General features: G+C 42.5%; 1 pseudogene; it reads right to left on the reverse strand.

Moving 5' to 3' along the window:
• Positions 1–22,986, reverse strand: part of LOC126236244 (probable multidrug resistance-associated protein lethal(2)03659) — a 275,573-nt pseudogene extending 252,587 nt beyond the window's left edge.
• Between the last annotated feature and the right edge of the window lie 1,841 nt (positions 22,987–24,827).

Raw genomic sequence — 24,827 nt, forward strand, 5'->3', positions numbered from 1 at the left:
TAAGATTACACAATTGTAGAAAAACAACTGCAAACAACTACGTCCATAAAATATCTATGAGTATGTGCACGGGGCGATTTGAAATGGAACGATTACATAAAATTAATCGCGAGTAAGGCAGATGCCAGACAGATTCACTGGAAGAACCTTTAGGAAATTTAGTTCATCAACAAAGGAAGTAGCTTACGAAACAATCGTTCGACCAATGCTTAAATACTGCTTGCCAATATGGGATCCATACCAGGTAAGACTGACAGAGAAAACAGAGAAGATCCAGACAAGAGCAGCGCGTTTCGTTACAGGTCCACTTAGTAAATGCGGTGTGTCACGGAGACGCTGGAAGAGAAGCGTTCTGCATCACGGCGTGGTCTACTGTAAGAGTTCGAGGAGCGAAAATCAACCAATAAATTGCTTTCTCCTACGTATATTCGCGGAAAGACCGTCAGGATAAAATTAGAGAGAATGGAGCCCACACGGAGGTTTACCAGTAATCGTCGTTATAACGGACCGCACGCGACTCCAACGAGAAAAGGGCAAGAGTGGTGCACAACTTAACATTGTCAGTGAAGCTAAAACAGCTTTAAAGGGAGAGAGATTCTCGGTTGCTAAATATGGCCTTTATTCCAGGAAGAATTTAGAAACACACTAGGGTCTCAAGTTTTTCGATTGTGTTGATCTTTATCGTGTCGCCTGTTCCATCGCATTTCTCAACAATAAAGACAAATTTAAGTAAATTTACTTTGTCCAGTGGGTTAATTCAGCGTGCTAGTCAACAGTCACGCATTTTCTATTGAGGCTTTAATTGAACTTTTACTTGTCTAGATCGCGAGTATATGAACTGATATTACCGGTTTCCAAAGTGACAAATGACATGCCGTAAAATATTGTTACAAAATTTAACGCGACACATATCGTACATTCTGGTAGTGAGGCATAAAACTACTAGGTGTTTCGTGATGCTGCTATTTAATAAACAGAGACTTGCATTTGCAAGGGGGATGCCACTGTACGCACAATTACATAGAAAAAAATTATCGTATTTAAACGTAGTTAAACAATATGCAGTAAAATGTTGGCAAATTATCTTATGGTAGTATGAGAGTTCAACATCTGAAAATAATAAAATGTGCGGGGAGTATAAAAGCAGATAAAAAAAATTCTAATGAGCAGGCTGTACTCTGATAATTGAAGGTACTCCATAGTAAATTACGAAGTAATTTAAAGAATAGAATGTAAGATACGAAAGATCAGTGTTGTATCATCAGAAGGCTCATTTCACGTCAGTAATTTACGTGATAATGTAACAGACGTAAAATGCAGAATGGCCAAGGGGGCACGTTGTGCCATCGATGAGTTCATTGCAGCTACCAGGGGTCTCTTACGGCGCACTGTGACTTGTCAATCGCCAACGTACAGCGGGCGAGTGTAGAACGGCCCTTCTGCATAACATTGTATCACATTTTACCACATTTGATTTTAATTTTATAAATTTTATTATGTAATTGCGTATACGGTGGTGCCCTCTTGCCATTGTACGCCTCTTTGCATGTTAAATAGCAGCATCAAGAAACACACTGTGGTTCTATAACTCAGAACTTAAATGTACAATATATGACGTGTTACGCTTTGTAATGATATTTTACGGCATTTTCTATGTCACTATCTTTTCTTCTCGTGTTGCACTTATTGTAAGTAGATATGACTTTTTATAAGCTATACTTTTTCCCTCTATTTTGCATCTGATGAATGCTAGCACATTCAAAACATAATATTTTATAATTCCACAATCTAGATAAATAAAAATATATTAAAAATTAAGATTGCTGGTCCACATTCTTGATCATATCAAGCCTGACAAATCAAAATACTAAGAATTGTCAGGAAACACACCTGATCAAGTATATCTGAAAACCCTATCGGTCACACACACATCGCATTCGAAATAAGTTTGCCGAGACGCCAAACCCTCTTAATCTCTATAACTTTTATGTCTACTTCGATGAAATTGATCATAAGTAAGGAAATCCTACAGTGACTTTCTCCGTTTTAATACATCGGCCTGCTGCGGGTTTTCATTGTTCTCCGAGGGATGTGTCCCCGCTTAGATATTCAGACTCATTGCCCACTGCTTTCTAATCTACGGCGGAGGCGACGGAGAGTAACATTAAGAATCGTAAAATTTCCCGTTCTGGTAGCGTTCTTTTGTTATACAGTTGAATCCGTAGCTCTGGTACAGAATTTTCTGTGTTTCAGCTTGCTTCGCAACGGAGAGCATTTCCAGTGCCTTATTTGGAAACTTGACACTCCCCCCACCCCCCCTCCAGTTGTGTGGCTCAGCCGTTTCGTTCCTGCATAATCCACTTTACAAGAAATGTTCCGAGTAGAATTTCAGAGTTTTTGTGGTGTTATAAAAACTTAATACTGTTGCGCAGCGCAGTCTTTTAGCCATCCTCGAAACTCACGATTTCTTATCAGATATGTCAGAAACGATCCTTTGTCCTGAGGCATTGCAGCTCAAAAATGCGATGGTTCTATAAAAACTCTAAAGTTTGTTACAAAAACAGCCTTTGTCATTTGACAAGGGCTATTTTTGTGTGAAAGCAGGTAACAATGCATCCCGTGTGTTCGTTATCTCCTTCGCAATACTTGTTGGATTGTTTCAGTCTACTCTTTGTCAAGTGACGGTTCAGTGTCTGTGGTTCTGTAATGGATTCCAAAGACAGTGTTCAGAGGCGTAAAAAGCGGAAACTTCAAGAAAGAAACAAAAATGTAATAACGAAGAAGCTGATGGGCGAGCAACATATGAATTACGTAGGTAAAACTCTTCCCGCCCGATGGCATAAAGAAGTGACTTCTTTATTGTTTATCAAGATTTCTCCCTAAGTTCATGTACGAAACAGAATCAGTTCATTCAAGTACATGATGACTGGGAGACAGTCATTCTCTCTCCTCAAGAACGTCCAACACCTTTCCTCATCTCCCAAGCACACCAGTCAACGATATCCAACATTTAAGAAGCTGCTGACCACTACTTAAAAAAAAACAGTAAAATTGAAAGGGTAAGGAAGTATAAAATTGAGGGATCAGGACCTTCGCATATGTTTACTGGACCTGACCGTACGGTTGCACTTCCAAACATCGTGATGCTTCCACGTGAGTTAACTTTCAGTCAGATGTACAACAATGTACTCAAGATTAAGAAGTCACAAGCTGAACACCTCAAGGCGCATTTTCCTTATTTGATGAGTGACAGCCAAAACATGTTCTCCCTTTGGAGAGGAAAAAGATGAGCTGAACTTGGATATGACAATCTGACGAGTAGTCGAGAGGACCAGTGAACATTTGTTTGATCAGTTCCGCGTATCTTTAATATAACAAACATTTGTTCTGTAAAAATTGGTCTATTATGAGGTTATAAAGTATAGTTATTGCACCTGTGGAGTCAGTCTACACTCCAGCTACATTTCCGACAAAAACACCCTATGTTAATGATGATAATTTGAAAAAATAAAAATCTTGTTACACTGAAATGTAAGTTGGTACAATGTCATAAAATTTAGACATTTCTAAGAAGCAACATAAAAATGTAGTTGACAATTAATTGTAAGTTTTTTTTAAGAGGGGTCGGGGTTAGGATGTCAAACCGGCCGACTGGGAATAGATGAGTAGGCGTGGCACTGCATTTTGACACACTTAAGACCAAATAATGCGTTTTACATTTCCTCGAACATACACGTTTTACATATCAAATTCTTCAAAAAGATGTGCGCTACAAACATTTATGGTAATTCGAATTTTTAAAATTTGGCGTCCTATGTCAAACGCTCGAATGGAAGGGGAGCGAGAGAGCGCTGAGTATCAAGTTTTTGCCCGGTTCGGAAATACCGTAGATCCGGGGCCTGCACTGCCTTAGAGTTTAAAAAAATTAGATTAACAGCTCGTACAAGGGCATATAAGCCCCATTCGTGAATGGAATGGGAAGAAATCTCAGTGCATGCCAAAACAAAAAAAAAAAAATATCCTTCGTCACACTCTGGACAAAGACGCGCATAATACAGATGCAGAGGAAAATACGAGTAGAAAAATGTGGTAGTACGCCCAATAGTACAACGCAGACTGAAATGTTACGTTGAAGTATGTCCACTTTTTCTCTTAAAGAGCAGCGTCAGCCACGTTGCTGCAAGTTGTGCAGCTCAGCTGGCATCGAGGCGCAACAGGTTTCTGACCAGCGAAGAGACTTAAAACACGCGCTAAAGCTGGACAGCTGGCGACGCAACGTCCCACGAACAGGCCAGCTATTTGTGTTACTAAGGGCTGCATATGGCGTAATGAGTATCCACAGCCAGTACTACATAGCCACTCCCTTTTACATTCACAAATGCAAAGCCTTTACATTAGTGTCAGGCGTACGAATCTGTTCGATTCATCCCTGTGACAGTTCCGAGAAGTATGTGTGGGAGAGACTAACACGCTCTACAAATCGGTTACGAAGGTAGCTCTGAGTTTAAAAAATATCATCTTCTTTCGAGAATACATCTTTTATAGTTTTAAATTTTCAATAGTTAAAACACCAGTGAAAATTAAGGAAACTTTTAATGAGCAGTATTGTAATGAGTTATATGTTTATAACTAATACACTTAAAATATCATGATTACAGATCCGATCTATTGACTTCTGACGTTCGTCCAATGCATTTGGAAGCCCAAAATACGCGCCGAGCGACTGACCTTCAGACCTTGTTACTCCGTCGCGGCGCGAAATTAGTATGGCAGTTTATACGCAAGGTATGGTACTCGGTAACTATGATTATTTGCTCGTTCGTCGCGCACATTTGTTCTTAGCACATGCTATTAAACTGTTGCCTGCAAGACAAAAACCGTTCCCCTAGGCCGAAATGGACAGATTCCGTCGCCTGAGGAACGACTTGCCGTTGAGTCTGTAGTTCCTCTCAAATAAGGGTCAACTACAAAGTTCTAAACTTCTCTGCATGTTCAAAGAACTTTTTATGCTATATTTTCTCATCTGCGAAGCCACTTCAAAGAATATTAAGTAAGATATGCACTTTTTGAAGTGAAGTCAAATGGCAACCCAGGGTCCGTCCTGGCTCTCACCGTTCTGCATAAGTAACTATACAAAGAATAAAAAGACCTAGGAAACTAATAATTTGTAGCAAGTTTTGAACGATTCTTGTGAACACCCGCAAAACAATATTGTCATAATATGGAATATAAGCTAGACAAAAACCTGTGTATTAATGTTTCACTAAACATTTTTTACTTTTCAAACTACAGTGAAGCGCCGAAGAAACTGGTATAGGCATGCGGATTCAAATACAGAAATATGTAAACAGGCAGAATACGGCGCTGTTGTCGGCAACACAACAGGTGTCTGGAGCAGTTGTTAGATCGGTTACTGCTGCTACAATGGCAGGTTATCAGATTGAACTGAGTTTCAACGTCGTGTTCTAGTCTGCGCACGAGCGATAGGACACATCTCCGAGGTAGTCATGAAGTGACAATTTTTCCGTACGATCATTTGATGAGTATACCGTGAATATCAGGCATCCGGTAAAACATCAAATCTTAGACATCGCTGCGGCCGGAAAACGATACTGCAAGAACGGGACCAACGACGACTGAAGAGAATCGTTCAATGTGACAGAAGTGCAACCCTTCAGCAAATTGCTGCAGATTTCAGTTCTGGGCCATCAAGTTTCAGCGTGCGAACCCTTCAGCGAAGCCGGTCGTGGTGGCCGAGCGGTTCTAGGAGCTACAGTCGGGAACCGCGCGACCGCTACGGTCGCAGGTTCGACTCCTGCCTCGGGCATGGATGTGTGTGATGTCCTTAGGTTAGTTAGGTTTAAGTAGTAGTAAGTTCTAGAGGATTGATGACCTCTGAAGTTACATAGTGCTCAGAGCCATTTGAACCTTCAACGAAACGTCATCGATATGGACTTTCGGAGCCGAAGGCCATCTCGTCTACCCTTAATTACTACACGACACAAAGCTTTACGCCTCGCATGAGCCCGTCAACATCGACATTGGACTGTTGATGTCTGGAAAATGTTGCCTGGTCGGACGAGTCTCGTTTCAAACTGTGTAGAGCGGATGGACGTGTACGGGTATGGAGACAACCTCACGAATTCATGGACCCTGCATGTCAGCAGGGGACTGTTCAAGTTGGTGGAGGCTCTGTATGGTGTGGAGCGTGTGCAGTTGGAATGATATGGGAACCCTGACACGCCTAGATACGACTGACAGGTGACACGTAAGGATCCTGTCTTATCACCTGCATTCATGTCCACTGTGCATTCCGACGGAGTTGGGCAATTCCAGCAGGACAATGAGACACCCCACACGTTCAGAATTGCTAGAGTGGCTCCAGGAACACTCTTCTGTGTTTAAACACTTTCGTTGGCCACAAAACCCCTCAGACATGAACATTATTGAGCACATCTGGGTTGACCTGCAACGTGCTGTTCAGAAGGATCTACACCCCCCCCCGCCCCCCCCCCGCCCCTCGTTCTCTTACGGATTTATGGACAGCCCTGCAGGATCCATTATGTCAATTCCCTCCAGCACTACTTCAGACCTTAGTCCAGTCCATGCCATGTCGTGTTGCGGCACTTCTTTGGGCTCGCGGGGGCCCTACACGATATTAGGTAGGTGTACCAGTTTCTTTGGCTCTTCAGTGTATAATGTATAACCTGTAGGGTTTTCGTGAAAAGGGGGCAATTTCCCGTGAACAATTTTATGTAGCGATTCCTGAAGCCGCAGTTTTTTCATTGCGACCGTCCGCTTTATGCCACCCAGACTACCCTTCCCAGTGCCAGAAAACTAAGAGTGAAATGAAATTAATCGAGGAAATCTGATTAGATTCACGATGCTGACGAGATGAGTTTACTGGTACTGAGCAATGACCCATCAACTGTGTAATTAAAAACCTCACTAATTAAATCAGTCAATATGAACGTCAAAAGTTTCTCCAATCAACACGACCGACGTCAGGCCAAGCAAAGCGGGTTATCGTGTGGAAGGAGTTAAACATTTTTCCCGTCCACCATTCAATTAATATTGAAATAGCTCAAAATGGCGAATTTTCTCGAAGTCCGAACCGTTACTCTCGAACCTAGCCAGAGCGCACGCTAGCGCGCAGGGACACCACTTGTGCGAGATTCGAACTGGTGTCCAACCAGGCCCTGTAACCTAAACTTCAAACGGCCGAGCCTCTCCACTAGTCTGAGGCCACTGTAGCCGTTAGCGCCTCCACCCCGAGTTTTTCTGGCATTGGGCACGTCTTCGCCTCCTGCGGAAGCATGCTATGTGGTGGCCGAAGTAACAAAAGCATACACAACTGATCTCCTGGCCTCAGTTGTATGCAGTCGCGTAAGACACGTCGCTTCGTGAGTACCCGCAACGTGCATGTTACCGCCATCTCTCTCCATCACCTTGGTTGGAACGTAGGATTTGCGCTCTATCAAAATTACGGTTCGATAGTTCTGGTACACTACATAAATGACGTCGTAAACAACCAAACAAGAAAGTGAGGTGGTCGGCTCCCAATTTCCCTTACTCATCCTTTCTTCCCCTACCAACGCCACCATTATTACTGGTAACCCTTTTATTTAGAATAGAATATTACCAGTAATATTCTCAGTAATATTCTATTCTAAATGGTAGGGTTACCAGTAATAATGTTGGCGTTGGTAGGGGAAGAAAGGATGAGTAAGGGAAATTGGGAGCCGACCACCTCACTTTCTTGTTTGGTTGTTTGTTTTGTACATAATTAGAATCACACATCATTCAGTATTAGTCCACTGTGTATTTTATATTCTTAAAGAAAATAAATTGCATTTTATAACTAAAAATTATTTGATCGCGTAACCTCTGCGCTTTTACGTAACTAAAGCAATTACTTTCGATACAAGTACAGTTTACATGCAAAAACATAAATAGGTAATTGTTATTTCGTACTCAGTACAACGTTCTCCTTCATGATCAAATGCAAGAGTTCCTTTTTACTACTGATAAATGCGAAAGTTGTTTCTGAATAACAAACAAGTTTTATATAAGTTCGACGAAGTACTGAAGCGAGATTTGATATAATTTTGTTTTGGTTTTCTTTAGTTTACCTTTATGTCGAAGAAATTGCGCTTTCTAGCGCTGTATGATAAATACGTAGCTTGGAACTTAAATAGTGGCAACACTGCTGTGGGGACACTTTGCAATAGAATCTGCTACTGTCACTGATAGCACACGCTGTTGACATACCTACCTGACCTCCGAGCAAATGGACTCGCTCGTACCTACGTCACCGCAGTGCGCACAACAGACGGAAACGCAGTCACTTGTGAGCGAGCGGTCTAACGGAATGGTGTCACTATGTTTCCGAAACAGGAACTACGGAGTTGGATCATGATTGAATGTGCCAGAGGTCGTATAGCACGACAGTGTCATTAAGGTCTTCAAGACAAGAAAGAAGCGGTGACCCTTTCTGCGCACCCCACCCATCATTCTGCACGACAATGCGCGGGCACATAGCGCAAGCTGTGACTGCTCCTGTTCGGTCGATGGGACTGGGAAGTACTGTACCATCCACCATACTTCCCTGACTTAAGTCATTGTGACTTCGATTTGATACCGAAGATGAAGGAATCACTTCGTGGCATTCGCTTCATAACTGTTCCAGACATTCGACAGGCAGCAGACCGCTCCATTCACACCGTTAACAGAACACGCTCTGCTAACAGTATACTACGCCTTCCACATCGCTGGCAACGGGTTCTACACAACATTGGTGACTACTTTGAAGGTCAGTAACATGTACAAACATGTAACTCTTTTGTATCTGTTGTGAATAAATAGTTGCCACTATTTAAGTTCCAAACCTAGTATGTATTATTTTCTTTATCTTTAACACCCTCTGTTTCATGTTCCAAATGAACACATTAAACATTGACAATTTTAATTTTGCTGTAAATAATGTTAACTTTTATTTAACAGATAGGGAGATAACTATGTACAACAAAAATGTTCTGTAGGTTACCTAACTCCCGAAAGATATGCAACACACCTTACGTACAGGAGACGCGGAACTACCTTAACTGACCAAAGCCACTAGGAAAACTACTGTAGTCTACGCTTACTTATGACACACTACGGATGCGTAAGATACTTTTACAGCCCTAATGCAGCAACATGTACGGGGCAGACAGCAGTCGAGTAATACGACAGGAGGTTGGGAGCCTGCAGCAACCATGGCAGCTGCACTCTTGCAGTCATACGAGAGCCTCGCTTGCATGCGCCACTCCCAGTCCGTCAACAGTAATGCAATAAGCTTCAAAGGGCCGCCCCCCCCCCCCCCCGTTTCTCTAACGGATATCGATTCCCGTAGATTCCATTTCCATGTTCGAGGTTCAGCTCTCGCCATTATTTCTCGCTTTCTACGTACTAGTTTTCGGTTTCACTTTTACTGACTTCCTTAATGTCTTTGTGTAACACCTTGCGTACAGCAGGAAGACAGCTCGCCAAATCGTTTGTAACTGTGTGCAAAGAACTGTAACTCTGTGACAGAACTACCTCAATTTGTTTCCTCTGGTTTACAATATAATTTAGTGTTTAACTTCACTGACTGTAGTTATCCCTTGTCCATTTTTTTATTATTAATTGTATCATCGGCTATACAACAAACCTTTGCGAGTATGCGCCGAAAACCCCTTTCACTCGGAAGACTTCCTGGTCAAAATAGATTACTGGAAGTGCGTGTGCCTTTCGTGCATGCGTGTAAATCAGCAACCAATGACGAGGCGAGGGTCTGTGACGCCAACGGTCTGTGGATTGTGCCGAATGTGGACTTCTGAATTTCGGAGTATGCTGCACACTGCGCATGCGCAGAGACAAGGGAGTCTAGCGGCGTCCGCTAACATCGGAAGTTATAACCTATTGTTGTCGAGGTCAGTCCTACTATAGAAATTTATTTTATGGTCCGTGTCTTCTTAATCTTTATTATGCTTTTTCCTTTGTTTGTGTCTTAAAAAAGCTAGCTACCTTAGTCATGATTCATGTACGAGGGGCGTTCAATAAATGCAACACATTTTTCCGGCGAATTGCAGGTGACATTTGTTGTGGAACATCGTGGAATATTCCCGCTTCATCATATACAGTTTCATGAAGTTGCGATGTTAAGTGGAGGCGCTATACATAGCCTTCAAAATTGTGTCTGTGTAACGAAGGTGCGTTCCAAGCCGAGAGCTGTCATTTAGTTTCTTTTGGCGGTTCAAATGCTTCAAATGGCTCTAAGCACTTTTTTCACTTGCCGCCCTGATTTTACGACTCACCGCCTAATTGCTTGAGGTGGATCTTTATTGACCACTTAGCCGCTGCGATCGGTATATGGGCGCTGATATGGCTGAACCACCTCACCAGTTCCCGCACCCGATCGCACCTTTCCCAGTGTCCCGCCACGTGGAGGCGGGTCATAGTTGATCGTGTTTTGTTTTTGTCTCATTTTTTTTTTCTTTTTCTTGGTTATCTTTGTTTGCTATGTATCTCTTCTTTACGGCAACTTTCCCAAAGCGTTTAGCAAAAATTTACATGAAGTTTAAATTTTGAAGCACTATGGGACATTACATCTGAGGTAATCAGTCCCCTAGACTTAGAACTACTTAAACCTAACCAACCTAAGGACATCACACATATCCATGCCCGAGGTAGGATTCGAACCTGCGACCGGCGCAGCAGCGCGGTTCCGGACTGAAGCGCCTAGAAACGCTCGGCCACAGCGGCCTCTTTTGACGGACAACCACAGTATCGCAGATATTAACAGGCGCTTGCAGAATATCTACGGAGACCTGGCAGCTCCCGTGTGCAGGCCGGCCGCACACAGCTGTGACTCGTACAAAGTTGGAACCTGCGGACACTCATTCGAGGTGATCGATCACGATCAAATATTTCGCTACACAGCTGGATATGTCTGTTGGTAGTGCTGACAGTTTGCCACCAGTTACGCCACTCAAAGAGCACCGGAGGACCATCTACGCGGAATTGCTGGAAATGTTACGAGGGAGGTTACTGATGCAGAAGACGTGGGCTCCGACCATTCTAGAGCGACCAGTAACGTGGCGTAAGGCCGTTGCACTCAACGGAGCTTATGTTGAAAAATAGGTTTTTGTAGCCGAAAGATCGGGGAATAATATCGTGTATTGGAATCCTGAATAAAACAATCATGCTTCCAGAAAAAAAGGTGTTGCAGTACGTATTGAACGCCCCCACATACAGGCTGGTCCTTTGATAATGACCGGGCCAAATATCTCACGAAATAAGCATTAAACGAAAAGAACTACAAAGAACGAAACTCGTCCAGCTTGAAGGGGAAAACCAGATGGCGCTATGGTTGACCCGCTAGATGGCGCTGCCATAGGTCAAACGGAAATCAATTGCGTTTTTTAAAAATAGGAACCCCCATATTTATTACATATTCGTGTAGTACGTAAAGAAATATGAATGTTTCAGTTGGACCACTTTCTTCGCTTTTTGATAGATGGCGCTGTAATAGTAACAAACGTATAAGTACGTGGTATCACGTAACATTCCGCCAGTGCGGACGGTATTTGCTTCGTAATACATTACCCGTGTTAAAATGGACCGTTTACCAATTGCGGAAAAGGTCGATATCGTGTTGATGTATGGCTATTGTGATCAAAATGCCCAGCGGGCGTGTGCTATGTATGCTGCTCGGTATCCTGGACGACATCATCCAAGCGTCCGGACCGTTCGCCTGATAGTTACGTTATTTAAGGAAACAAGAAGTGTTCAGCCACATCTGAAACGTCAACCACGACCTGCAACAAATGATGATGCCCAAGTAGGTGTTTTAGCTGCTGTCGCGGCTAATCCGCACATCATTCGATTGCACCAGTACCATATTTCTATGCACCAGGAATTGCATGGCGACGACTTTGAACGTCGTGCACAGTTCTGTCACTGGGCACAAGAGAAATTACGGGACGATGACAGATTTTTTTGCACGCGGTGTGCTATTTAGCGACGAAGCGTCATTCACCAACAGCGGTAATGGAAACCGGCATAATATGCACTATTGGGCAACGGAAAATCCACGATGGCTGCGACAAGTGGAACATCAGTGACCTTGGCGGGTTAATGTATGGTGCGGCATTATGACAAGAAGGATAATTGGCCCCCATTTTATCGACGGCAATCTAAATGGTGCAATGTATGCTGATTTCCTACGTAATGTTCTACCGATGTTACTACAAGATGTTTCGCTGTATGACAGAATAGCGATGTCCGGCACATAGCTCGTATGCGGTTGAAGCGGTATTGAATAGCATATTTCATGACAGGTGGACTGGTCGTCGAAGCACCATACCATGGCCCGCACGTTCAGCGGATCTGACGTTCCCGGATTTCTTTCTGTGGGGAAAGTTGGAGGATATTTGCTATCGTGATCCACCGACAACGCCTGACAACATGCGTCAGCGCATAGTCAATGCATGTGTGAACATTACGGAAGGCGGACTACTCGCTGTTGAGAGGAATGTCGTCACACGTATTGCCAAATGCATTGAGGTTGACGGACATCATTTTGAGCATTTATTGTATTAATGTGGTATTTACAGGTAATCACGCTGTAACAGCATGCCTTCTCAGAAATGATAGGTTCACAAAGGTAGATGTGGTGTCACTGCCAGACACCACACTTGCTAAGTGGTAGCTTAAATCGGCCGCGGTCCATTAGTACATGTCGGACCCGCGTGTCGCCACTGTGTGATCGTAGACCGAGCGCCACCACACGGCAGGTCTCGAGAGACTGACTAGCACTCGCCCCAGTTGTACGACGACGTTGCTAGCGACTATACTGACGAAGCCTTTGCTCTCATTTGCCGAGAGACAGTTAGAATAGCCTTCAGCTAAGTTAATGGCTACGACTTAGCAAGGCACCAATTGTAACAGTGCATGTATCTTACGAGTCTCATTTGTATAGTCAAGAGAGATGTATCACAAGGATTGATTAAAAGTTAAGTATATTCCAAAGCTACGTATTTTCTTTATAGCAGTCATAACGTATCCTGTTCCAGACTTGATGCCAGTCGGCGTGTGTGTACGCGTGCCTTTCGGCTTCCTTCTCAGTGTGGCGTAGCTAGCTTGTTCCGCCACAACAGTAGATGTATCACATTGGAACAACCGAAATAAAATATTCAAACGCACCTACGTTCTGTATTTTAATTTAAAAAACCTACCTGTTACCAACTGTTCGTCTAAAATTGTGAGCCATATGTTTGTGACTATTACAGCGCCATCTATCACAAAGCGAAAAAAGTTGTCCAACTGAAACATTCATATTTCTTTACGTACTACACGAACATATAATAAAAATGGGGGTTCCTATTTAATAAACGTAGTTTATATCTCTGATCTATGGCAGCGCCATCTAGTGGGCCAACCATAGCGCAATCTGGTTTCCCCCTTCAAGCTAGAAGAGTTTCGTTCTTTGTAGTTTTTTTCGTTTGACGCTTACTTCGTGAGATATTTGGCCCAGTCACGAGCAGTGGACCACCCTGTATAACTGAAAAAGTATGAAGTGCAATCACTGAAACTCGGAGATTGAAAGCAGTTATAACTGATTTAACCGTCAGTCTTGTGTCAATCTGTGAAACCACTTAAACCCGAAGAGTTATTGGAAAACGTTCAATTCCACTGAAAAACAGAGTGAACGAGAAAACGATCGTCTGGCGAGTCGGCCTCTCGTGCCCTTCCGCTTGCTGACGGAAAACGGACGGTCCGTCAGTCACTTCACTTCCATCGCTCAGTACTGAGGAGTGCGGTGCGACTTTGTTTTGAGTTGCCATGTGACTGCGTCCTATTCTCAGCGCTTCTACGCATGCGCAGTTCTCGTCGCAAGCCCCTCGCAGCAGTTACAGCTCAGGGCAGCAACTGATAACTGCAGCTGCCTGCGCGAGGCCGCTCAAATGCACGGGCTGCAGAAGCCTTCACGCCGATGCAAGGAGATACTTTGTTGTCGAAAGACGGGACTGAATCTAATTTCTACGGAAGAAAACAAAAGGAAAACAGTGTCCTCTTGCCCAGCTAGCACGCCTTGGGAACGTGAGCAGGACAGCTCGTCGTGGCGCCGGCACGCGCGACTGCCTGCAGACGTTCCTTTGTTCCCTCCTCTCCTCTCTCCCGGCCTGCTCACGCGGTCACGGCCGGCCGAAGCGCCGACTTGAAAGCAGTTCCGCCAACAGCTGCGTTCGCGGAAACCGACTCAGCTCGCTAGTCTCCCCAACGCCAACACACTCACTCGTCAGCGGTATGTCCTTAAAGGTCCAACTACCTGGGAGGTTACTGCTATTGACAACACTAATCTCACGCTAATATCTCTTTCCATCGAACCAAGTTACCTGCTATTTCAACCTACATTTTCTCATTTAAAAAATAGATTCCTGTTTTTTCCTTTGGTCTTTAGGACAAGTGTGTTCTAAACGATTACGCAGTAACTGTAGCACTATCACAAAGGATGTTTCTGTTACCTTAACCTTGTTAACGGCGATTTAAAGCTATATTGACTTAACCGACAGCGACTGTTTCAAACACACGAAAATGGTTTTTGGAGATCACTATGAAATACAAGCTTGTTCACTTTAATTATTTTATGAAGTAACATGTTTCGAGGCATAAACGTGTTCAGTGCACAATGCCAATACAAAAACATTTAACAAAAGCACACATCTATTAGTATAAAAGTTGTTCTGTATAATCTTTACATGTGATGCGGTTATCCTGCGGCGAAAGAAGGAAAACCTAACGCGAGGCAATATTCACGACGTTTGTTGGTCTGCTATTCAACACAAGGAATTTTAAATGCTCACTTCTTCTCGTATTAAACGGCTCTCTTGCTGTTGTGTGTTCAGTTTAGGAATGGGAAAAACCGACTTGTTAAAACTGATACCGGTACTTTAGTTCTGAATAATCCATATTTTTCGGTATTTGTTTGCCGTTATGTCAGGTTTTTTTTTTTACTAATTACTGGGTAAAAGAGTTATTTTTAAAGAACGGGTAGGTTTTGTTAGTAACCTGTACAATGCTTTGAAATATCGCGTTATTATAAGAAATGGGAAAAGCGATCAGTGCTATCTTAATGACATTTGCGACAAAGACGGGCAACAAACAAATGGCGTAAGGTTTGGTACAGCACTGCTCAGACAATAATGTACCTGTTACCATGGGTCGTGGCTCATTAGATGGTACGCGTGTTCATGCAGTGTGCAGGACTTTCACCTGGTCTGTATGGCAGTTTCTCATTGCCGTTGTCAAACATCCGCTGTATTACAGAATGGCACCGTCCCTAATCTGGAAGTATTTTACGAAGTGCGGTATCAGTGATGTACAATGCTTCATTTGCCTTTAAAGATTAAAAACGAGAGTAGCCACAACAAACCCGCGATATAATATAAGTCCTGTTTACACAACATGCGTTATCTGCTTTTGGCCCTTGAAAACGAACAAATTAACAGGCAAAATAGTCTTTCAGCTTCAGTTTTCACCCTTTAGCATTGACTATTTGTTATGTCCAAATAGTAGTATCATCCCCAATTACAACATGATTTTTGAGTAGAGTTTCAGGAAATTAGAATCAATAGCAGAATACTGGTGATTTTTTTTGTAGTACTCAAGCACATCACTTTTCGAGAAAAGCAGCCAATGGTAGACAGATAGTTTTTTATTTGCCTATTTAATGTAATATTTTGATTCTATATATCTTGAAACTGAAGGAGTCAAAATTTTTCAATCTTTGTTCGATTTCTACGTTTATTACAGTATGTAACAGGAATAAAAAACCTGAAATTGGTTATTTCAGAAACCGTTTATTTTGTGCGGCATTAACAGCCCATTTGAACTGCTGTTAAAAAAAATAAATAAAAAAACGATATAATCGAAAATCTTCTATATCATCGATAACCACCATCCAAATTCAGTCTTCTGCGCTATGGCTCCTTGGTATTGTTTATAAACAGTGGTTAACAAGCTCAAGTAGAAACAGCATGCTCCCAGATATCGTACGAAAACTTTAGTACTAATTTTCTTTTTTCTTCAAGTAGCGGACCAACAAACGAAGTGAAATTCCTTCATATTACGTTTTCTTTCCCTTTCTCTGCCAACACTGTCGAGAACAACTTCAGTATCTGTAAGTACTTTTGTTAAATGCTTTTGCATTACCATCATAGCATGAAGATTAGGTTTACACATCCAAACGTGCTGCTTCATTAAATAATTTAAGGCAACAAATCCTTTAGCTGGTAGCGGTCTCTATGAAAGAAACCTTTTCGTTTTGTTAATGGCTACTGAGCTCCGAAGCTAAAGTATGAGTTACTTAAAGAAGTATCTCAACCACCCTCTTTATGTAGCTTCATTTACGCCAAAAAGTTTATCGGCCTGTCACCAATCGTCAGTGTAGAGTTTTTACCGACTGCATTCTGAATACTAGAATTGTTTTATTCTTTAACTTTTAGCTCCTCGTTTCCCGATTCAAACGCATGGCGCACACACCTTTGCGTATACTGGTGCCGCCATGGCGAATGCTGCGCTGCGTCACTGGATCCAAAAGTGTGCCGCCTATGTACATTAATGCGAAAAAAGAACGTCCAAAACGCAGTCGACAAAAACAATGTTATCTGAGGATACAAGCGTATTTATGCCAACTGAAGATGTGTGAAAGCCCACAATATGTATTGGCGTAAATAAAGCTTGCAAACATGCTTGGTTGCTGTATTTGTTCAAGTATGTCATTTTATGAGCATCTTACTTCACTATCCCAAAAGGTAAAGCTGTAGCTAGAATGTGGATGGTATAAATCAGAACTTTATCGATTTCAATTGGACAGCTGCAGCTTCATTTCATCTACTGACTAATACGTGTTCAGTCCCTTAAAAATCCAAATCTGGACTGGACTATCAGAACTTAGTATCGGAATTAAGTGCACTTTCGTTATCTGCACAGTTAAATTTAAAGTATACCCGTAATCAGTTTGGGTCCGATCCAGGAATAATACCTTGAACGCTTCCCTGAATAAGAATATGATTTCCTCGAATCAACTTTCGTCGCCAATTAAGCCATCGTCAGTGGGTTTTTATTCTAGAGTCGAACTGAAATAATACAGAGAATTTTTTTTAAAAAATGTGATGCGCTATTGTCTTAACATTTACATGTAGACTTCAACAATGGGGAGGGAGGAGGAGGGGGTAATAACCCTTCAAAAATTGCAAGTCATCCACTTAATCAGTACCGGTAGGTCGCTGGGGCAACGAGTACGAAAGAAATCTAAAATAAGTCTAGGCAAAATACGCACGATGCTTCAAGTAAAGTAGAAATCGTGAAAAGTAGTCACTTCACTACCACAAAGGAACAGTTATTGACAGGATACTTTCATATCAAGACCACATACAAGAGCAAAATACGTGAAGAGTCTCACAACGAAAATAATTTTGTAAAAGTCAAAGCTACAAGAAACTCAATTAGTGTCGTCTATTGGTCTGACATCTTTCCTCGACGTTTGGGCGACAACTGCAGCTTCTACAGGAAATCTAGTCAGCCACGGTGGCCATTGAGATAGCATTTCATATGTAGATACAGTATCTGCATTTCGTACCACGTGCTTCATGTTGCACAACTGGGGTCATAAATATAGTACAAGTTGCATGCGTCTGCTGCATGAAATACTGAAGTAAACAGGCGAAACGAAGTTGTGATTTAAGACCTTGCACATCTTGTTTCTAATATTATACTGTGCCCTGCGAACCTCAGTCAGCTAACAGACGTGGAGGTGCTTTCTACTGTGTAAGACCGGTTTAGCACGCTTGAGATCAGTTCCCCCAGTGTGTTACTCTCGGCAACGACTGAAGGTTTCGTTACATTTCACTGATTGTACAGGGGCTCCCAAACTTCCACTCTGAAGAACAGGGTGTATACATGGACGAGGAAAAAAATTCCCGGATTTTTCCCGGATTTCCCGGTTGAAAATACACTTTCTCCCTGGTGAAAATACAATTTTCCGTGTTAAGTGATAGTATACTTTTCCTCGGCACTGTAAAATTTATCAGTACTTTGAATGTTTATGGTTTTATATGGCGACGTAGAATTTCGCGGCACTTTAGAAAACGAAACTAAGGGAAAAAAAACACGTTTTGGAAAGATCTCTGATGTGCAGCAACATGTACGCTACATAGTTTCCTGTTATGAAGGTATAACTTCGAATTCCACCAAACACCTCATGTTACTTTCCAAAGCATTGAAATCGAGATTGCGACGCGCTTTTGTAAGCCAGTCATAGCTGATGTCACGTGATCTCGCCAGCCGAAGACTGCATACAACACGTGATGTAGTCAGCCAATAGCAAGATCACTCATAAGTAGTGTGAAAATACAAATAGGAAAAGTTAATGGTTTAAATTAATATACATAGTGTTGCTACAAGCAAAACAAAGCTTTCACATATAATCGTGGTCTCGAAGATTAATAACCAGCAAGAGAAGCTAAGCTTCCACATATAATGTTGATATTTTCTGCGCGTGTTACACTCAGATATATCACACAAATGTGCCAGTAAAATTTTTAATAATGACGTAAATTTCTGACCTTCTGGGCTCGAAATTCTTCTAGATGGTCGTCATCAAAGAGTTGATTTTTAATTGAGAGTCATACGCTCTCTGATTTAAGAAATTCATCGTACATTCTCGCACATTGTTCATCTTGTGTAAAAGGAAATTTACTTTCAAAAAGTAAAGCTTTTCAAACCACCATTCGCAATATTTTCCCGTGACGTGTTAGAAACTGATTCGTTTCAGCAGTTGCCAGAGAGCGCCAGATAACAGGCGCCCCTGCTCTTGCGCAGCTACGATGACGCAGGAAGCTCGTATGTTCGTACGTGTAAAACATTAAAAGATTTTGCGCTATTTCACAAAAGAAACAAGACATCAGAGGATACTTCAAGAGTATAGGAATTTCGTCAACCATACTGAAATGCATAATTCGGCTGAAAGTGCACATTCGTATGTCCAGAGTCGGATGTAAATTTTCTTGAGTACCAGTACTGTATTGTCTCATGTTTGGTTCTTTATTATGGCATAATGCCATGCGAGCTAGAAAATGGAAAACGTGCACTTGAAATGCAGCGAACAGTTGAAACTAACCAACAGCGTGAAATTAAACACTTCGTTTCAAATAAATTGACTGCCTCATCGCTCATGATTAATAAAAGTCAAATCTCTTTAGCAAACCGACAAAAATAACTTCAAGGCGATTAATGCTTGACTGTCAGAAAGGTGGAGAAAATTTTAGCCTTCCGTAAACATGTGAACGTATTTTAATTCATTTGATAGATCCCGGTCACAGAAATCCGTTTTGTTTTCATTTCATGTGAGAGCAATAAATGAAGAGGAAACAGCAAAATCACTAAACGTAAACACGGGTCACGTGGAGACTACCCACCTCCCCACTACAGCTCAGACTGCTCTGTGCATAGCCCAGGATCTACATTTCCTAACCGGGACAATATTAGGTAGTGGCGCCCAGCCACACATCCGTAGCCAGAAGCGGGAGAAGGTACTCAACTGCGCATGCACAAGAGCCCGCCCGCAACTGCTCAAACGAATCTAATGTAAACAGCTCTGACGTCACGCTCATCGGAGGCAAATTGTTGTTAGGAAGCAATGCATAGTCTTCCTATAGCATATGACACTTTGCTGTTGGCAGACGCTTGTATGAGCACTATGTTTTGCTGTTGTATATGGCGCATTTCCTTTGCGACTTAAGTTTTATTTTCGTTCATTTTTTCCTCTCGTTCATGTTTTGTTGCTGCAGTATTATTCTGCAGAAGCGGGATACAGTAATATCCTTTGCTGGGGTATTGATTCTTACCAGTCAAAATCACAAAAATTTAACTGAAATCTAAAACAATAATAGATTCCCGGAATTCTAAAAATTCCCGGGTTTTTCCCGGTTTTCTCCCGAATGAAAAAATTCCGGGGTTTTTCCCGGGTCGTAGACACCATGAAGGAACATTGAGAGTCCTGGTACTTTGATGGAACACCTTGTTTATTATGAAGGTTAATAAAATTTACTAAAAATGATAAAAAGCTTGTTTTATTTCATTATTACTTCAGTTTCATCATTAATAATACAGAAACCAAAAATTTAAAACATTATTTTCGTCAAATTTCGAAGAAAAAACGCCATTGTTACGGCAAAATAGTTTGGGAAAGCCTGTATTATAGTATTGCACAGGAAGATACTCTCCTGACCTTCAGATAGCAATGTGTGTGTGAGTCGGTGCAATATATTACCATCACAGGATGACACTAACATACTAACTGTTCGCAGACAGGAACAGTTTTTATTCTGTTTCCTCAGCAAATACCACAGCGCCCAGAATTAAATGCTCAACGTCAAGTTTACTTGATAGTGTAGACAAAAAAAGCTATTTTTCAGTACGTTAACGGCAAAACTAACACAGTAACTCTTATAAGACAATGTGAGTGCGTACGTGTGCGCGCGCAGTGACTTTCTTCCTGGTGCACTTATTGTTGAAACATAACCCCACACAATTTAATTCACTTGCTGCTCAAAATAGTTTACTGGTCAGTCAGAGAGTTACTCCCAAGATCGTGACTGCTGTCGGTTTGGACTTTCGACAAATCGCCAGATGTGTGAAATCTTCGGGTCGACCGAAGCGTCCGATCCCACCCGTCGGCTTTGACCCGTGACGTAAGGCTGTTGTGGTGTGTGACGTCACGACGGCGCGGAATTTAGTTTGTGAGAGTGGCGTGTTTGTAGGTGTCGTTTTGATGCGATCGGTGGTGCTCTCTGGTGGTGTGTTAGGTGATGTTTTTGGTTTAGTTTGCGAGTGTGGCGTCGTGTGTGAATTTTGGTAAATTGCTTTCTTTATGTCTTTGGTAGGTATGGTTATGACTGACAGGATCAACAGTTTTCGGTTGTCGGCTATGATGGGGGACAGTGCGTTGTCTCTAAAAAAAATTTCTTCAACTATTCGGATTTTTGGATGAAGTCGTGAAGTGTTCAGTATGTCGTGAAGAAATGAGGCATCTCGGACCAGGGACGGCTGTATGTGGAGATTTAAGGATAACAGGTCAAGGGAAGTGTTCGATCCCAATGTGTGGCTATTGGTATTGGTATCGGGAGATGTTTTTGAGCTATATAGGCCAAGGGAAGTGTTCAATCCCAATTTATGGGATCGGGAACTGCTGTTGAGTTGTATAGGTCAAGGGAAGTGTTCGATCCCAATTTATGAGATCGGGAGCTGCTGTTAAGCTATATATGTCAAGGAAAGTGTTCGATTCCAGATGATAGTGTGTTTAGTGGTATTTGGGGAGTTTTGTAATGTCTGTTTTTTTCGTCGTTTTGCGTGGTTTTGTCTGGGGGTGGGTGTCTAAATTTGTTTATATTTAGTTTGTCCCCACCCAAAAACCCCCTATTTTCCGCGCTTGTCCCGTTAGTGTCAGGCTTTTTGTGGAACGTGTGTGTGTTTGTTTTTCGATGTATTTTCGTCCTCATAATGTGTAAGTAACGACTTTATATGTGCCATATTGTTTATGGTCGTTTCCGCCATATTTGTGACGTCATGGGTCAAAACAGACGGGCAGGATCGGACGCTTCCGTATTTCCAAATCTTCTTACGGGCAATATTAAAAGTCTTCTTTAAGTTGTGCTTCGCAGGTTTCATTAATGACCTTTTCATGTACAACCTCGATGAAGCTTCTAAAATCTTTGTCGTTTTGCACCTACTTTCGACAGTAAGTCACTACCTAGCCTACTTCAGTATTACTATCACGGAGCATGTGGCATACAGTATTTTAAAATTGTATGTCTATTTGGTTATGTGAAGGTAGGAGGAACTGGGATGTGGCACGACATCACATACCCCAGAACATAACCATGGACTAGATTATGTGCTACGCTCTACGTCAACTTATCACACCACTATATGGACATGAGACATTTTAAACGTATGGGCATCTAGTATACATTCTAAAAACTGCCGAATGGTAGACAATCAAAAGTAGCAGAAAAACAAAGATTTTAGAGGTTTTACCGTGGTTATACATAACGCTGGCTTGATATTTACTTACTTACGTAACAAAGACGTCGACTACCTCATGAGCGATTCACAGTAACATTTCTAATAATTGCTATTGGTATACTATGCACTTCTCGTTTGGACGTTGCCAGCCGTGTAGGGGTTTCACATTTCCCTACCGACCGCAAGCCTCGTGCAACAGATTACTCCTTTTATGAGCAAACCGGTTCTTCGCCTGCTACAGCCACATGACAGCAAGCAGAAGTGCAGTACCGTGGCAAACCCACGAATACGTGTTCTAATACGCCCGTTTAACTAAGGAGTACATGTTCCATGTATGTATAAGTATACGAACTATGTTAGGTATATCTGGCTGAGGTAAAGCACTTCTTAAAACACAGGTCTTAGACTCGGGAGAATGAAGGTTCGTGCTCTGTCTAGGCATCGTGATTTAGACTTTCCCCGGTTTTACTAAACCACTTCAGGCAAATGCCGGGATGTGTCCTTCAACCGACCACCTTTCCTGTCCTGCTGTCTTAAACACGTGTGTTTTGCATATGTACCACATCTTCCTTATACTGATCTTTGGGCGAATGAATTACTAAAAGTGTCGGGGGCATGTCGCTGCAAACGATACCGTAGTCTAGGGCTGTCTTAAAACAACATTTTCGGCCGGAGGTTGACACTGTCCACTTGTACGAATTGCACATTTTCGCGTCACAAACAATCTCTGCCGCCATACCTTTCGGATTCCGTCGTCGACGACACAGCGGCTAGTGCACAGGTGTCCACAGAGATAGGCGGAGCTTCGTCCCTAGTAAGACGCCACGTACGCGAACTCGGCACTTGCACGGCGACCTCCCTGCACGGCAGCCGCGCACAGACTGTTGGCGAGTCTAGTCGGGTCGGCACGGCACGGGTTGCTCCCGGCAGGGACACACACACACAGGCACCGCCGCACGCACAGCTATCGACCGCCGCCGCGTGACGTCACGAATGCTGGCGAACTACCAGGCGCCGGCAATCAGGTGGAGGCCGGCCGACCACCCCCGCCGCGGGGTGTCGCAGGTCGTCTCCGCCGTTACCGACATGCACGAGCACACTTTTCAAGAAACAGAAAAACTCTTGGAAATAATGAAACAAACTCTTACAAACATAGGATCTGAAGTTAAGTTTCTTCGAACAACTTCTACTCCAGTGGTTCCCCAGCTTTTTGAGACCATTACCCCCCACTGCAACCAGATATTAGTTAGTAACCCTCGCCCCCCGCTCCTCCGACCATTATCAACATTACCGCCTAACTTTAGAATGAAAAAGAATTTTCTTTGAACACTTTCATTCAGGAATGGTTGAAATGGCTCTGAGCACTATGGGACTTAACTTCTGAGGTCATCAGTCCCCTAGAACTTAGAACTACTTAAACCTAACTAACCTAAGTACACCACACACATCCATGCCCGAGGCAGGATTCGAACCTGCGACCGTAGCAGTCGCACGGTTCCAGACTAGCACCTAGAACCGCTCGGCCATTCCGGCCGGCGAACACTTTCGTTTTTAAAATGACAGAAGATAAATTACGTTTAGTTTTTACAGGCGCTTTATTAAAACAAGAATTAATGATTCAGTGATACAATTGTTGCTGTTTGTTTCTAAGAACTTTTTTTTTTTAAGAATGATGAAGCAATTTTCAGTGCATCACGAATGTTATCTGTAACTCCTTCTCAGAAAAGAAAACTAACTATCCACACCGAGGATTGACACTTGGTACAAAACATACTTGCTCTACACCACCCCTCTTCCTAGCGACACTTGCTATTCTCTGCACTCTCATTTAAAACCAAACAAAGGAAAATGTGTGTACTATACCTAGGACTGCTGTTTGCACATCACTTAATTGCTGTACTCTTTACTTCCGAACCGGCAGAAATTTGAAGGCGTCAAGCTGCCATGCTTTGTGGTTCAAATGGCTCTGAGCACTATGTGACTTAACTTCTGAGGTCATCAGTCCCCTAGAACTTAGAACTACTTAAACCTAATAAATTTAATTAACCTAAGGACATCACACACATCCATGCCCGAGGCAAGATTCGAACCTACGACCGTAGCGGTCGCGCGGTTCCAGACTGTAGCGCCTAGAACCGATCGGTCACTCCGGCCGGCGCCATGCTTTGTGCCTCAGCACTGTAGTGACAGGTGTGCTGTGCTGGCTATTGGTTCTTTTGTTTTTACGAAGGGGATAAAGAAGCAATTTATAGTCCATTGTGGGAACTACTTACAACTCGGACAAGGTATTTTCATTAGGTATCTTAAGCATATGTGACCTATACGTCTCAATTTTACTGTCGTAGATGCAAGGCACAAAGTGTGTATCTAGTGGGTGGGCTGTGTGAGGAAGATGGTGCTCATACTTTCGTTTCGTAAGCTGTAATATATACCACATTGTGTCACACATGAATACCAGTACTCGAAACAAATGCAGTTATTGGCAACTTATGTTATCAGTATTAAGAAATAGTGATTATATTGTCGCAGCAGAATCTGAATAGCTCTGCGGTGTAGTGGTTATAATACTAAACTGTTGCATGGAGGGTCGTGAGTTCAAAACTCATCTAGATTGTATCATTTTAATTTCTATATACGGTTCGAGTACATTCTAGAAGTATCCACAAATGTCAAGAGCCATTGTACTGGAATGTTCTGTAGCTGTATGTATACCGAAT

Source organism: Schistocerca nitens, chromosome 2, assembly GCF_023898315.1.
Source record: "Schistocerca nitens isolate TAMUIC-IGC-003100 chromosome 2, iqSchNite1.1, whole genome shotgun sequence".
Taxonomy (NCBI): Eukaryota; Metazoa; Arthropoda; class Insecta; order Orthoptera; family Acrididae; genus Schistocerca; species Schistocerca nitens.